Source organism: Frankliniella occidentalis, unplaced genomic scaffold (assembly GCF_000697945.3).
Source record: "Frankliniella occidentalis isolate FOCC.00 unplaced genomic scaffold, Focc_3.1 Scaffold159, whole genome shotgun sequence".
Taxonomy (NCBI): Eukaryota; Metazoa; Arthropoda; class Insecta; order Thysanoptera; family Thripidae; genus Frankliniella; species Frankliniella occidentalis.
Window position 1 is genome coordinate 7,562 of NW_026267285.1, and position 17,644 is coordinate 25,205.

The window sequence follows — 17,644 nt, forward strand, 5'->3', positions numbered from 1 at the left end:
GCCCCCTCTGTCCATTCCAACAGCCAGCAGAGGGAGACGTTTGACCAATCACTACCGGTAAACATTTTCCTAGGGTGTTGTGGCGTCCTACTTCACTTCCACTTGCTCACGAGCCATTGAAACCCAATCTGGAAATGTGCTGAGTCAATCAAACCGCTTTTAATGGTCTGCACACACAAACAGAGGACGCTCTTCCACCCTCGGCCGGCGACACCCACCCCCTCCCGGCGCCCCACTGCGCCCCGCGCGCGCCCGTCAACGCCCCTCTCCCTCTTGATATCACTTGTCGCGTCCTCATTCAATTTCCTTGAGCGTCATCTTGCGTCTCTCTCATCCCCCGCCCCGTCCCTTTTCAACTCTTTCATCCCCTTCTGTTTCATTTCCACCCGCGTGATATTCACTTTTCCCTCCTTTGCCTGCCTCCCTTCCTGCCGTTGTCAAGTTTCGCACTCACTCCCCGCTATGTCCACGTCCTCACGCCTGTTCACCCCCTCCTGCACGCCCATCGCCTCGCCTCTCTCTGTCTTCCTCCTTTACCCAAAGTATTTATCTGCCTCTGCATTGTGTGCAATTCCCAAACTCCCCTGAGCAATACGTGTGTGCCATTGTTCCTCCACCGATGCAGCGCAAACTACCCTTTTCCTATGCTATGGAGTCGTGCTACGTGGCCTAGAGTGAGTAGACATATCATGGCCCTCTCAGAAGGGTCTGGACCTGGACCACCACAGGAACTCAAATGGACCTCGTGCTATTTGCAACCAGGAGTATAATTGCCATTGGGTCCTACGTGATTATACGATAATTCTGAACCTTCTAAGGAGCCATGATATTTGTAACCCCCCCCCCCTTTCCCAAACCCAAAGGCGCGTGACACGTGTTTCATGTTGGTTGTCTGAAGAATACACTGATGTTCGAGGAAAGGGCCTTCGCATCACGTGCCATCACGGTGCCCAAAACCTGAATCTGTTACTACGTCCATTATGTCACCGGCAGCAAAGGTTGCCCGCCCCAGGGCCGCCCTTCGGTGGCCCGCAATCTTCTCACCTTGCTGTTCATTCTTCACTCAGCCTGAATGAAACGGGCCGCGCTTCGCGTGCTCCTCAATCCGCGAGACAGCTCGCTCACCACCACTCCCACTCTCTTTTTAGCAAATAGAGCATGAAAAATGTCTGTGCCGCCGGCTGCAAAACGAATAATCCACCGGCGCGGCACCGGTCACCTGGCCGGTCCAGTCAGCACTATTCCATTACTCTTTTCCCCTAGGAAAGTGGTCCTTCCTGGGGGCGCCATCCATCTGCATCAATGCACAATGGAATATACATACCGGATGCTGCGTCATGGCCGAGGTGTCCGTCCTCGGGGTGCACTGCACGTGGCGCCGGCGCTTAGGGTCGGACTCTCTCCTCTGCCGATTTTGCAGCGCTGTTGAGAAACATTTATAGTGAGTTAGTTTCGCTAGTAGCTGCTTTTCATGGCACACGCACACCGCAACGATTAAACAACGAAATGCACACATAAAAATTTTCCCAAGAAAGGATGAGATTTTGTCCACATCAGTTGTCTATGGGACAAGTTCAAAAATTTTATCAGGACAATTTGTATCTAATAAGTCTAAGTAGGGTTAAGAGAGCTGCTACAAATTGTTCGAAAGTTGTTGCAAATTTGTCCCACGCAAATGATGTGCAAGAAATCGCGTCTTTTCAGGCTTCTCCACACTACACAGATTTCGCCTTTTCCCACGCATTTGCAAACTTGCAAATCGTCAAGTGACGTTGCTTATAAGTACTCTTCACACAAAATGCAACTTTAACTTTTTCGGCGAGACTCCTTCACTTGACGCGCTTGACTTACTCGGGCGAAAAGACTGATCGGCGAAGAATTCCGCGCTGCCAGAGAGCATCCCCACTGCGCACCCGCTGCTCCAAATCCCACTAGCGCAATCAGAGACTGAAAGGGTGCAAATGGAGAATTCGCAGGCAATAACACAGCTATAAAACGCTGGGAGCGGACAGTCAAACTCTCAGTGAGCTTCCGCGACGCTCGCCAGCCGCCAGCACCCATCCCGCGCCTTCCCCCTAAACGACCTGGCGAGGCACGCGCTTTCATGCGTAGCCACTCCGCGGCACATAAAAATCATAGGCGGAAAGATCATTCGGTACACTGCGAACCAAAAAAAAAAAAGGGTCAAGCCTACGCGGACAGCTTTTGTCGCAGACAAGAGCATCTCTTTGATTGCCCCGAGGAGCGCAGTCACGGGCTTTTTTTTTCATCCAAGTTTATGATTGATGAGTGCCATCTCTTACAACAGGTCAAATAAAATCAATACGATCGTGCCGTTGTCCGTCGGATTTCTAACGACGTATAGTGCTCAGCCCTGGGCGGCGGCAACACAAACTTGGACAATGGCAAGCCGCCCGCCGGCCAGCGCTGCCATGACACTGCTAACTACTCACAGTGTGGGAAACTTGCTGTCCAAACTTCCCTAATTACGCGAGTTGTCACATGTCCGATATGCGGGCGACCGAGGTCTTCACACAATACTGATTGTTACACACTTTTGACGGGATGGTGGGTGTGTGTGCTCCTGATGCTGGCTGAGGTCTTGTATCATCCACAACACTCGTTCGACCTATCGAGACAAGAAGTCACCTTAGGGGCGAGGAACAGCCACATAACTGAAGGCAGAAAAGCCCCGGTATCCGCCATGCAGTCCTGAGGGAAGCTCGGACCTTGCCAAATCTTCTTTTAGACTGCGGGAAAAGTCCATACGTGACCTCTTTGTGGGTGGCGCAAGTGACCACCCGAAAAAAGTCCGAGAAAATATCCCGTCTGTTGTGCAACAGTCACTCCCACCTTATCGGAGTGAGGTTAGGCCCCTGACGGCTAAGTACATATTATTGTGGTGAACAAACGGGGGAATGGCTGAATCGAGTGGATTTATTCGTCACTGGCAGCGGCGTATATTCTGGGGTGTAGCGCAACAATGCCCGCCGCTACAGTCTGTGGACTGGGGCACAATACCGGGCGGCCATACACGCATTGTTGGGCATTGTGGCATTGTCGGCCATTGTGGCGAATTGCTGCATTGTCGGGCACAGGGCTGGACGGACTGGACGATGTCCATCCCAGAGGCTGTGCCACTCGTCGTGCTGTTGACGATTCCATTGGAGGGCCGAGGCGTCGCGTCGCTAATAGTCGAGGCCACGTGGAGGAGAGGGGGGGGGGGAGGTGAAGCCATAGGGGCCGTACACAAATCGCACTCTCAGGGGGTTGGAGTACTAATTCGACATTTCTTTAGCAGGGAAAGTCATTCAAGAAAGTGCAAAGAAAATCTTACTTCAACATCGGCATTATTGGTGCACTTGCACTATTGGTAAAACAGATGCAGAAAGTTGCAGACAAGATTAGTGCTCTTCAAATGTGCAAACTTTACACACTTTCCAGTGTTAACCTCAAACTTTGCATACTTCGCACATGTCCACGCAACTGTACACCACACACCAACTTTTAAACCGTACCATTTTCGTGTACAATTAGTAAGACCATTGTGCCACTGGCCCACTTTCCCAACGTTCAAACTTAGCACACTGTCTACATACTGAGCTTTTTGCTTAAACACTAAGCAGTGTGTGCTAATTAGAGAAAGCGCAATTTTAGTATGCAAAAATGCACAGGTTTTTTTTACCTGTCTGTATTCAGCTTTCAGTGTAAACAAGGACCATTTTTAAAGAACTGACTGTACGTTCTTTGTTTCATTTCCGGCGTTTATGTGTGAGCGCCAACCTGGAGATGTCTATCCGCCCTTGCTAAAGTTTGGAGAAAGCAGTCGGAATCCGAGGGGATCAGAAAAGGGAGCCCCACTCCACCTGCACAGCCAGTTAAGGAGACTTTTCCCACCTTTACGCCTCGTTGGACCGAATTTAACGGCGCGATACACACGGCATAGAACGCCCTGGAGGGCCCTTCAAAGACCCGCGAGCAGCGCAGCGCCAAAGTTACTTTTCCACGCATACGTCGGGATAGAAAAAAAAATTGGCAGAAAACAGGATCCCTTCGCGGACAAAACGTCGCAAAATGCAGAGGGCGAGCACACGGCGTTCCAGAGTTCCTCTTTCCTCACTGCGCATACCAGGAGGAGCTGCGAGTGGAAGTATAAAGGAACAGAGAGCAGAGCAGGAAAGTTTGTTCAATCTCTTTGAATCGAGAAGGAAGAAATCACTATACTCCAAGCAGTGGGCGGTGCCTTGAACGTCGAAAATAAAAAAGACAGGAGTAAAAAAGAAAAAACGTCAACCCCGTTTGGCACGCAGACACGTCACTGCGTAATCACGCCTTCCGCCCGGCCCTCCGAGGTGTGGAGAGGTGTAATGTGATTACAGGTCGCCCCGCTCCACCCCGCCACGCCCCACGGCGACCAGCCCCGCCCGTTTTTCACGAGCAGCAGGCCCTTTCCGCGAGAGGAGAAAGGCTCGGAGAAGGGGGATTGGTTACGACCGGGGATGACTCAGGCAGCAGGGCCCCGGGGGCGCTCGCGGAGGGGGGCTCGGCAGGCTCCGCGCCGGCCCCGGAAGGGCTCGAGGGATTGGTTACCGCCTCCGCGCGCGCCTCCAAGGAGGGAGGCGGGGAGGGAAGGAGCGCGCGAAACAATGCGAATCTCGAAAGGCAAACATACGAACGGCGTGAATGGATGGCCCACCTATTTACGTAGTTATGCGTCACTCAGCTGCCAAACACAGGGAGCGAACAAAAACCTCCCCCGCGCCCTCACTCATTCCGAATAATAGCCTCTTGTCCACGCTATTTTTCTCTTCACACAGACGAACAATAAAAGGTTATGAACAACGGGGAAAAGGGAGGGGGGACGGAGAGAGGGAGAGTGAGAGGGAGAGAGACAAAATAAGGGAGTGTGGGAGTGGCGTGGGTGGGGAGGAGGGAGAGAGCTGCGAATACAACTAATCGACGTTTTCCATTATAAGAGATTGTCGTAATCAGGGGCAAAGAGGAGAGGAATGGCCTGATTAGTGTCGAATATACCCGACATGTTTTTTTTCCTGTCTAAGGAGGCATTGATTAAAGCACGATGGGTGATTATAGTCAGTGGCAGAATTCGATTCTGAACGACTCCAGGACCCTCCCTCAAGCTGTTAAAAATCGTTACGAGGCACATCTGCGGGTCATTAGCAGGAGTCCAGAATTGGGTGAAACAGTTCACAAACACGCATCGATGTTTCACACTACAAAATGAAAAAAAAAACAGGAAACACGTAGTCGCATACAGTTTTGCAACAGTGTGCAGACCGTCTCTGGCGGAGCGCGTCTAATTCGCCCTAAGATGGTGGACGCTCCGCCAAACGCGCCGACAAACGCAGCTGGCTTTTGCGCACAACACGGAGGGCATGCGCAGGGTAAGTGCGGGCTCTCTTCGGTTTCCCGCGCACCACTTGAACCGTGTTCTCACAGCCCTCCAGACAATGAATGTCACCCACTCACTCACGCTTCGGGTGCGCTCCGCGCCGTACTGGCCAGCGGCATCAAGGAGCTCCTGCCAGACCTGCCGGAGCCGAGGTGGCCAGCCGGGAAGGAAAGGAATGCACGCAGGGCTGCAGCAGCGGTGCGGGAAAAAAGGCGCGGCATTCTTCGGAGAGAAAATCACTACATTAGACAAGTTATTTGACAAGTTTACTTCTAGAATAAAGCACTTTCGGGGCATTTGGACGATCATTATCAAGACCTTGATTCATTGATAACGTTATCGGGAGCATACTATAGCTCTTCTGAACTACTACCTCCTCAGCTACCCCCGCAACACATGGGCCGGCTGGGTCCCGCCTATCCCTTTGCGTGGACCCTCGGAAGCAGGTATAGCCAGCCACCACCGCAGCAACATCCTCAGAAAAGCTCGCTCCTGGCTGTGTCTCCCTATAGAAACCTCGATATCGGGGAAGGTGAAGTTGCATGGATATTGAGATGATATGGTATCGATAAGGTGATATCGTATCGATATTGAGATAATACTGATACCGAGATATCGCACAACCCAACTCTGTGTGCTCTTGTGCCCTGTGTGGTCAGCGCAGTAAGCAGCCCAGGCCCAATCCCATCGCATGGCTGCGGGCGGATGCGTGAACCGCACCGAGATAAGTCGACGATATTGGTGCTTCATGAAGTGCCGAACACATGGGCCGGTGAGTAAAATGGAGTTGATCTCCTCTCTCCTCTACAATGGTCGGCGCATTTATGCCTTGCAAGGGACATTCAGCCTTTGGCACTGACACACACACACACAGAAACCGCCCCGCACTCAACATCTCACCTCGTCACACACGAATCCCATTCTTTTGAGCAAACCCCGTCCGCATGTGTGTGTGCGCGTCCACTTGGTTAAACACGAAGAAGATGTATAAACACTCGTAACGCTGGCTGAAGAGCGCGCGCAGAGCGGCGGCCTTTGCGGCGAAGCTCGGGCGCGCGAAAACCGCTCGGGCGAATGTGTGTGTTTGGTGGACCATATGCCGCAGCGCGAGCACCCCCGCCACCCACCTCCCACCCAGCACGGTCCGGCCGGGCTGACCAACCCCTTGTTTGCTGTGGAAGTCGTACGGATTCTCTCCACGCGCTGGTCGTGTGGTGTACGCCCACGTGGAGACTTTAATTTTCCAAATAAGTATTAAAAGGTTTTTTTCTGGAGCTTTCAAGTTTTTCCAGAGAAGTTCAATTTGTTTCCAACTTTTCTGGAAATATTTCACATTTTTCCAATTTTTTCTAGGCTGGTCTCCAATTATTCCAGAAAAATTTCGGACGGTAGAATCTATATACGCGTGCGTCATGGTGGCCGCAGTGATCGCGCCGCGGGCCCCACCACAGTATCACTTCGGGCTGATTCTTCGGACACAGCGGGGCCCTGATTGTGCGCGGCCCGCGGACCAAAGGGCTTTATGGGGGACCCGCCGGACCTCGCGCCACCCAAAGGCTTCCATCTTGAGCCGCTAATTGGATCAAATCCCATCGCTGTGCGTGTGGCTCCCCAAGGGTCAAGAGTCAAAGGAGCGATGAAAATAGTTACAATGCTGGATCAAAGATTCGCACACAGTGAAAGCCGGTGAAAGGTGAACATATGGCCGTAACGACCATGACCTCAAAAGACGGAACCATGACGAAAATAGACCTGTAATCCCGAACACCTTCTATTGGTAGGCGTATGATGCAGTGCGCGAGGAATCATACTTGGGAAAACAGATTTATTTTTCATTTCCCTACAAAAGCTCCGACATTTTCATATTTTACGCCTTTGTACGCTAAGTGGTGTATATGGAGTGCACCGAAATAACTCACTGATTCAGGGGGAAAACGGAGGGTCATTAGAGGTGCCGCGTCGTCGTGGGTGGAGGTCGCGCGGCGGCGCAGCGGCGGCCACAACAAGCGACGAATAAAGTTGCAATCCATCTGGTATACGTGGGTATCATTCCATGTGTCACGACTTCCTGCCTGTCACAGGTATTCTAAGTGCCGGCCATTGTGGGCGGGGGAGGGGGAGGGACATATCTCACAGGACCGGTGGTGCCCGGAGCGCGCATCACAAAGGTTAGGGGATGCGGCCGTATGAGAATCGGATTGTAATCCCATTCATGCCCTCCCCGCACGCACGGCTACGCATCGGCCATTCATAAAACGAGATGCATCCTCACAGAATGCGCCCACTGTACGGTTTCCCCCTGGCCCACCTCGGCCGTTTCCGCGAAACGCGCGCCTCGTCCGAACATGACCCTCAAATTTGTCACTTTTTGGCGTAATCGTGAGGCGACATCTTCACACGCAGAGGCCCTTCCATTGTGCGCCTTTCACGCTGGCCTATGCCTATTTTGTCAACAGCAAAATAGGCCTGCCTGAGAATGGCATCGAGTGCCAGGGTGCACTACTACCACTTGTATAAACGTCACTGCTTCTGTTACCCACCCTAAAACCCACCCAGCATTAAAATGATGCTGAAGTTGGAAGGGCAACATGGATTCTTTACGAGACATCAATGGCCAATGGTCGAACGACCAAAGTCCAAACACATCAAATGTCAGACATTAAGCTTGAACACTTGATGAAGTACTGGCAACACAAGGAAAGGTTTTAGGCATCCTCCCTTCTTCCGCTTTACCCGTTCCAGTACCATCCATTTTATCTGAGAGGGGCTTAGGTAGCAGGGCCTAGGGTGCACGCGCCCCACGCAGGCGCACCCCCCTTCGCGTCCACTAAAAAAGTTTAAAAGCAACTCCACGGTCTGATTCCGGTGCGCTGTATACAGAAGGCTTCAGATCTGACACAATCTGGGAGTCTATCTGGGCCGCGTGCACTCCGCGGCTTGCCTCCCCTGGCCTCGGCCCACCGGCCGGGACGGAACCCGGCCCACCCAGCAGCCAGAGCGCGCGCAGCGTTTGAATGACACGGTATCGATACTGTCCGATTGGACGACGAACGATCTGAAAGGGATATGACGTTACTTCCGGTGGTCTTGACTTCTTTGCTCCTTATTTTAGGCTCCTCAACCAAGTGGCTCCTTGCTCCCTGTCATACAGCTGAAGACTCGGACTTCCTCAGACCATACACCAAGCCGCAACAGCCCCTGGAAGGTCACGAGGAACTTGACGGACGGGCCAACCAACCGTTCTGCAGACTTGACCTGGGCTTCTTCAACTTCAAAAAGGGTTGCACACGCTGAAAGGCAGGGTACGTAACAGACAGCGCACGACGACTGCACGTCGACTGACTTGACAACGGCATCTCTTTTGCAGAGTAGGCACTGCTACGCGATTCCTCATGGGAAAAAATCGGCGTGCTCTGTGACTCGGCATGCAAACAAAGCACACGTGTAACCCGAGCGCTTCGCGCACCGCCCCTCGCGAGTCGTAGTTTTAATCCTTCGTGATGTCGCCCTGACAGTCCGCGGAACAGTCAGCGCGAAGACAACGCAAGGGAAGAACAGGAAGTGCACGACAGGGAGCGTTGGCAAAGGGGTTGAAAAAAAGTTGCAGTCGTTGACGGAAGCAAACTTGTTCGACGTGTATTTTGAGTTCTGAAGAAAGGTGAGTTGTTTGGCTAGAGACGAATCTCGCAGCGCGAATCTTCACGAAACGCGACCGAGCATGCTGAGGCCGACTACGCAAAGATGCCATGGCGGAAAGTAAAACGCAAATTTTGCAGTGGATCTTTTTGTCCTTGTCTTGAGAATAGCTTAAAAGTAACATGAAGCAGCACGTGTTCATCTTAGATGCACTGCATCCCACTGCACCAGAGGGCTTGTCACAGGGGACGGGAGACTCGTCTTCGTTTGAATAGCGCAAAATAAAACTGTAGCCTCACCTTGATCAAGCCTTGCGCACAAGCAAAAATATAAAAAATAAACGCAAAATGCATTTGCATGACAACGACCGGCTGCGAAACGAAGTGGTATGCAAAAGGAGTTTGAGCTTCGCGCCATGTGCCTTACCCCTGGCGTATTGTTATCCTATGCGAACTATGAATATTGCCCTCTTGGACGGCATTATGCTTTAAATAGCTTAAAAACTCATCTGAATGCCAGACAGACCGTGATAATGAAGATTTTATCGCCGCACCGGGGTGCGCTCGCGATCCCCTTGCCTAGGCTGACAACAGTTGACAATCGCAGGCCAGAGAGAGGGAGAAGGGGAGGGGGTGAGCAGGTCGGATGCCACCACCGCCGACACCAGCTAACCCTTCCTGTGCTCCCTTTCTTTCATTCTTTCTGCAACATGTTGCAAATAATCCCGGTCTCCCGTCTTTGAGGTCGCAGAGGTCACCAGAGCAAACGCATAAATTACGAGAGCAGCATGCAGCAGCGTGCTGGGGCGGGGCCAGCCGGGGCCACTGGCACACAGCGCTGGGGCGGGACCCGCCCGGATGCAATGCAGATCGAATGGGTCTTTTTCGCAAATTGAAATGTTTCCTGCGACATATGCGACAATGCGGCGGCGGTCGCTATACTAAGGGACCGAGAAAAGAAATCGGGAGCAAAAGGAAAAGATAGGGGACGAGGGAAGTATAGGGGGACTTTTTAATGAGCCTGGTAATCGATATACAGCCAACACCGGCTGCTCACGGGGGCATAGGGATGAATCGAGAACAGATCGCAGATTGTCTTTGATTTTCGTCTCGGGAATTCGCATCGTATATTACAAGCATTTTAATTGCGATGCAGCTTGATTCGCTCTGCGTTTTCTCGTGAGAAAAAAATTGCAGCGAGTTGCGTGCGCTCCTTGCCGATGACCCTTCTCACATGCCTGTAGACCCCAAAACAAATATATACGAAAGAGATAAATAATTTTTTTAATTAGAACATTTCTTTATCATGATACATACACGTATACTTAACGCAAATATACTCTTGTCTACTTAAAGATTTTACTTTATGTCTGGCCGGACACTGCCTTGTTGGTATAGATGCAACGACATGAAAAAAGCCAAAAAATCGTCATGAGAAAGCCCTTAGTACGTAGTAAAAATTGTGTTCTCTACAACAGAGTGACAGTGTACAGCTAATATGTTTCTGGTCGGTGCGCCTACATGGGACTATTTAATTTGTAAACCCATTTTCGCATAGGCAAATCGCGAAATGGCAAAACGAAGCCAGCAGGCGCGAGACAGAGGACGGGGGGAGTTCGGCAAAACGCGACAGGAGGAAAAGGGTTGGCGGGCAATAACGTAATTCTATGCATGTCATATGCGCGTCCAACGGCCGTGACCGCCTTTATGTCACACATTCGCCAACAGTTGCGGGTCCCCAGGCAAATGATGAAAATAACAATGATAAAGGCCGCGAGTCGTTAGGAGCAGGCCTCGCAGGGCGTGAGCCCGACGCACTACTTTCGCGGATGCATATGCACCAGTTACACTGTCGAGGGCATAGAATTTCATACAAATTTGTCACGGTTTATAGCGAGAACTACACCAGACACCATGGTCACCTAGCTTGCCAAAATTTCGGCATTCTCTTACGAAGACCAGCTTCCCTTCTTAAAGGGCCCGCAATTGGCCGCTTTAAGGCAAAATTTTTGGAGGCAAGAAGCCAAAATTGAGCATTGAAAAGAGCTAGCATTTCGGAAAACAAGGCGACAACAGCGTTTAGAGTGTGAAGCTCTGCAGAGCTAATGTGCAAGTGAAGTGACCCGAACAACTTGAGCCACAGCCACGCTACCAACCATTGGAGCGAGCCAAGATGCCATCAGAGAGTAGTTCCGAGACCGGGCGGCGGCAGGTCGGCCAGGCGACGGAGTGTCTGCCGCAGCGGCTGTAGGGAAGGGGGGAAGCCCCCTACTCAGGAACGCCCCAGCCGCCGGACGGACACCTGAGGGAGCTAACCCGCATCACTAAGCATATGCAGACAGAGAGGAAATAACGAAAATGAAACAGCCTTCTGTCTCTTCCCGCCCCGCCCGCGCACAGCAGCCACCCGCCCCGCCACTGCTGCTGCATCCGAAATAGAACCCTTTCTTGACGTTTATCAGCGGGGGTTTATCAAGGTGGGAGAAGACCCGTGCCTCGCGCGGAGGCAGCCCAGTACCCAAATTGGCTGCAGACGCAGCAGCACGGCATCTGGAAATTGAATGACATGCAGGAAAGCAGGGTTGGAAATGGAACAGAATAACTGCGTTCCAATGAGCGTCCGACCCAATGAGTCACACTTTGTTTGCTGTCATCTTTTCTGTTCGTGGGCAAGATTACCCCATTTCTCTAGCCAAACAGACCCAGCAAAAAATAAAGAGAAACCAACACACTTTGTGGTCGTTTTCTACAGTGATAAACCAAATGTGCAACAGCAAGTGAAATATTTTGCAAGTATTCAACTCTGCAGTTGTTCAACTAGGTAGATGGCACTTGTAAGTGTGCAACTTCTAATCTTTTGAGGAATTCCTTTGATTAGACGTTTGCTGCTTGCGATGTGTTAAAACAGAAACGCCGTACACTTACAAGTACACCACCACGAAAGTATGACACTTGGATGTGTGCCACTACGCAATTGAACACTTGCGAGTAGTGCAACTTATTGTTTTATCCGTATTGCGGTTGCATAATTTTATCCGTATACGTATACGTACGTAGAGAGTTCAGAAATAGTTTCCTTAAGACTAACTTCCGAATTATAGGTTCCCTTTTCTTCACTGTAAAAAAAATTCTGAAAATTCAGTAGATGTTTTTCAGAATCGGCACTCTGAATCTTGTTTTCAGACTATTTCTCAAAATTTTCTAAGTTTAGACTGAAAATTCAGACTTTTAACTCTGAATCAGGTTTTCAGAGCAATTTGTCTGAATATTTTAAAGTATATTTTCAGACTCTACACTGAATCTGTAATTCAGAGTTACCGGTATGAATTTTGAGTGGAAAGGCCACGGGACAGGCGGACGAAGCACACCAGTAGCCGACGCTGCTCCCAACGCAGGTAGCCGGCAGCCGAATGGTTAAGGTTGCGGCTTCTGAACCTAAAGGTTGGCGGTTCGATCCCAACCGAGGGTAGTATCAAATGGACAGATATGTCCTCACCTGACCATAGCCTTCTACCCCCACAACTGTTCAGTCGCTCGCTATGTGTTCATTTTTAACTTTTTCAAAACTATTTTCATACCGGTTGTCTGAATTTTCAGACTAAGTGGTATGGTAAAGCACTACTGAAATTTCAGACCCGGGTGCAGTCTGAATTTTCAGAATACTGGTCTGTAAAAAAACTTCAGACTAAAAGTACTGAAAATTCAGCAAAACTTTTTTTACAGTGTTTCTTTTTTTTGTTATTATGTTCACTTTTACTGATGACCTAGATTTCGCCAACAGCTTTTCCCGCGCCGCGCGATTTCAGAGACCACGCTTACGGAGTGTGTGGTTAGGTCTCGGCAACAGCCTCGGAACTCTATGGAGGGGGCGGGTCTGGAGACGCCTTACCCCACCCCCGATCAACACTTTTCACACCGTCCACAAAGGGGGCCCTTTTTTGTCAGCGCGCGCGGCGGAAGTCTGAAATTTGAGCGGATTGGTGCAAATAGCGCAGGAGCAGCAATGGCAGCCACCCTTTCTGAAGCCGCTTAGCAACAATGCGAAACACTGGGAGAGGAGGAGGCCCCCAGGGCAGCGCAAACCTGAGACCCATTCAGGGAAAGGGTAGTAGTCACAGCACGTGGCATCCACGCAATCGAGCGGAAAACACTCGCGCTGAGCGTGTTTTTTATTACTATTTTACAGATACGCTGTGGAACAATGTGAAACACTGTGAAAAGGTTGGTAAATTCTCGATATTTGCAATGATTATGATTTAGGATAAACAATGTCGACTATATATTTAAAGGTTGTAATCTTTTTTGTTCGATCTGAAACGTTATATTTAGAGTTGGTAATTTTACGATATTAGTTCGTAACTTAACAATATACATATCAAGGAACACGTACACATAAACCTATCAAAATTTCTCACATTTTAGCTTTTATTTCAATGCATCTATGTGCCGAAGCAGTTCCTAATATTCTGAGATTGAACCGATTCACCTCATAATAGAATCAAGGGAAATAGCCAGGTTACCAAATGAGCAAACAACCCGACAAATTCTTACGGTAAAATTATAACAAAAACAGACTGAGGCGCGTCGGCTCACTTTACGTCGTCCTTATTTCGCATCAGACTTCGTTATGGCGGGGCGGTGTGTCAAGGAGTCGCACCATATCAAAGAGTTCTGAAGGGGCAGGGGGCCGGACGGACCGGGTAGGGCCCAGCCGGCCCGCTCCAAGCACAAGTGCGTTGTGAGGCCCCCCGCGGAGCACGGCGGAGCAAGGCGGCTACAATCCAGGTAGGTAGGTACCGTCCTCGACTCGACCCCGCGCGAGGGGCCCAAAGGTGTCTCTCATTAGCATTGTGCGACGACGGAACTGATTAATAATAATAATAATAATAATAATAATAATAATAATAATAATAATAATAATAATAATAATAATAATAGGAAAAAAAGTAGTGAAAAAGCGAACAAAATAATTTTGCTAACCTTGCATGTCGACAAACAAGTACAACGGACGGCGTAACGATATGACACACATACTGCTCGTCGCTACCGCAGGTACACAAGACACACACACAGACAGAACTTTCCAGGCACGCGGCCGGGCCAGAAGAAACACACTCGGCCGCCGCCGCCACAGCGACTCTGACAGCATGACTGAAAACGTTCGTTTGACCCCCCGTTTGTCCGGGGCACTTCACCTATTGAGCTCGAAATTAAGTTACACGACACCCGCTCCGTTTTGTTTCATGGTGGCCGCGGCGCGCCCGCCGAGCCCCAACGTGATTGATCGCTCGAGTGTCAGAGACGTCTTGCTCTGGACCGCGAGCCAATGAGATGTGTGTGACGGGTACTCTGCCAAGTTGATGATGCATTTTTCTGGAATATATTTCAAGCGAGCTCTCCGATTTACTTTTCGAAAGCACCATTGAATTCCCCGTGAAAGTCCCGATTAAACGAGCCTACGTGTGACAGTATTCGGAGTACAGATGACGGCACTGAACAAGACGTTTCACTTGCATGTTCTTGGAGAACCTTTGTTCAGAACCCCAGTTCGTTCGGAAATTTTACGGGGAGTGCGGTGGTGCTTTCAAAAATAAAATCTGAGAGCTCGCTTAGAAAATATTCCACAAAAACTGAAATACGCGCTGTGTGACACACTCTTCAGAAATCGCGTCCACTTTCACACATGAAATGGCGTGTTGTCGACCTTGACCAGGTATGAATGTTAACGTGGATACGAAATTATTCTTTGATGGTGACGTAAATGACAAAGGACGCGGTCACACCGAATATTTTTTTTCCCCTCATAACGAAATGTAGTAATAATCTTCACGGTTAACATCCACACCCTTTCTAGCTTCGCGCGGCTCAAATCTGAATGAAATTTCACGGGCGCGCGGAGGATGATGTACGTCGTGTCTGTGTGTGCGCGCGCACGCGTGTGTGCGTGCGTGCGCGCTAGTGAGGAAGGCTGCGCCTCGGAAAATTGTCGCAATATTTATCGTCTGCTTTATTCCTCGTTTTGTTAATGCCGGCGGAATATGTACGTCAGGCAGGCGTGAAGATTGGTATGATTCATAAGACCGGATTCCGCAAACAGTTTAGCGACTCGGGGCAGCAGCACCAGCAGCAGTGAGTGGGGAAGGTCACAAAAGGGTTGGGAAATGGTGGTGAGGGGGAGAAGGGGGAAGAGAAGGGAGACGAATGTGCACCGCGCTCCCGCTGGGATTCGCAAACGACAGCGTTCGGAGAAGAGCTTTTCCTCCTTTTCTCCCCTGCCCCCCTCTCTCCTTCGGTTTCTTCTTGCAAAGCACACGACGGCGATCGAGTATGAAAACATGCTGAGCCATTTTGTGCTGCTGCTGCTGCGGCGTACAAGGCGTATTCCTATCGAGGTGTTTTCTCTTTCGGAAACTGTAATCCCCAAAGGTGACAAAGGGGGCGGGTGTGTGTGTCCAGGGCTACCAAACGTAAATAAATAATGGGCGCATTTTTATGTCCTCGCTGCCGCTCTAGCCGAAACGTTTCAAAAGCACCGCACCGCGGGGATTCCGCCGAAACAATCGTTACACCGATTTCCTCTTCTTTTCCATCTTGACGTGTTTTATTATTTTTTCGTCCGGCGGCAATAAAGGATTCACCGGGGAGATGATGATCCGTGCGACACCTATGGGATCGAGCGGGGCTAAAACAACATGCGGCTATGTCTCGGTCGGAGGGAGGCCGTTCCCAAGGCAAGATGAGGCGCGCGAGAGCCGAACGCCATGGGATCGAACCAAAAAATCTCACATTGGATCATGGTTCTGCACTAACGCGCGTGGGTAGGTGATACCAAAGTAACCATATTCCGAGAATTTTTGTCAAATTTAGCCACATTTTGGTCCCTTACAAGTCTTTGTAGAATTGAAGTCAATGAGAACTTGCCTGCTCTTGCATGCATCTCTGTAAGTATTTTTACTTGCAGTTGCACGCTAACAAATGTTAAGCAGAACACTTGATATACATACAACACATTAAGAGGTGGGTGTGACTCGAGAGCCTTGGACGCACCCAAGTGTCCACCACAATGCGTTCGCCAGGGCCCAGCTGGTCACCCAAAGTCCTCCAGCGATACGGAAAATGCCGCGTGAAAGGAGCGGGATTCAGGACTCGTTAAGCCGAAAGTGTCCTCCTCTGTGTCGTCCCGCATGCGTCCAGATGACCTCCCTTATATAAAGGTCTGCCTTCGAAACGTCTCTCCTGCCTGCTCTCGCACAGGGAGCGCGCGGTGCCCGACTGCATACGACGCGGAGACTGCCCTGCCCGACCATACATCAGGGCCAAGCGTGCGGAGGTGATGCAGCCCCGGGTCGCCTTTAGCGGATCATTCTCTATGTGCCGCTCTTCATGTTGCAAATCCCTGCACAGCAGATACGAAAAAAAAATGTCAAGAGACCCCCCCCCCCCTCTCTTGGGTTATCGAGTGTCTTCCTCAGATCGCCACACATTTGCAAGCACGATGAACCCTCCCATCTACTTCATTACACAGGACGACCACACCACCCAAAGCGAGGCCAGGTGCGCAGACCTACAACGCTCGCGAAAACTGCAAACACACGATCTCAGGTTCTTCAATAAATGCGCTCAAAATTTAAACACACGTCCTCCATGCATTCAAAGATAAACTTTTAGCTGAAATAGCACGTTACATGGGTACATGTGTAACGTGCAACTGTTTTGTTTACTCGGCGCTCCGCTTAGGTCGCGGGCCCAATGCAGGTGGCCCCGCTGCACTCCACAATACGGAGAGCGCATCCGATCGGCCCCCGCCCTTAGACCTATTCACCGTGTGTGTGTGTGTGTGTGTGTGTGTGTGTGTGTGTGTGTGTGTGTGTGTGTGTGTGTGTGTGTGTGTGTGCCGCGGCACACAAAGACTCATTACAAACTGTTGCATTGTGCCGCCCAATGCGGGTATTTCCCAGTGCATTGTGGATCGGCGATGCCACTTCCGCGTATTCAGCGCATCAAGAAGGCCGTAGTGCGAGTGTGGAGTGGATAATGGGACATCGATTGAGCCACCCACCAACACCAACTCACATACTTGGGCTCAACAGTAACCGAATTACAAACCGAGAGGTGCGTCCAAACTAAAATGCTGAAGACGTCAGAAGAGACCGGCACGGTAAAGAACACAAAGTCTTATTTAGTGAGAAAAAGGGGTAAACTTTGCAAAACTTTCGTAATTTGACGAAAACTACTCAGAGTCTCCTCAAAATACGTGTAAACTTCGTCATCCCTAAAATCTGTGCAGTTTCCCCCAAACACAGGTAAGTAAACACTCAATGTTTTCCCCTTTCCCTCACAAAAAATCAGCCATTGTTTTTAACGTTTGCTGTCTGTGCTGTTCATAAAGCTGATGCTCGAATCTACCTGCGTACTCCAGCGATCTGGTACCGAAATTATGATAGTTGTTTGCTGCACTAACTGAATGGGCAAGAGATGGAGATACGTCCGTCCGGCGTCGCTAAAAGGGGCGCAGCTGGAGAGGAGCGACACGGGGTGGAGGGGGAGAGAGGAGGGGGGAAGGTGCCGCCGCCGCGCTGTCTGGCACTGGAAGGCG

The 17,644-nt window shown here is 50.5% G+C and overlaps 1 long non-coding RNA gene across 1 annotated transcript in view; it reads right to left on the reverse strand.

Moving 5' to 3' along the window:
* Positions 1-1,323: 1,323 nt before the first annotated feature.
* The window catches only part of LOC127750258 (uncharacterized), a 25,668-nt gene continuing 9,347 nt past the window's right edge, over positions 1,324-17,644 (reverse strand). Inside the window, exon 3 of the long non-coding RNA XR_008011597.1 lies at positions 1,324-1,422. This is a non-coding gene — a long non-coding RNA (uncharacterized LOC127750258). The remainder of the gene's footprint in view (positions 1,423-17,644) is intronic.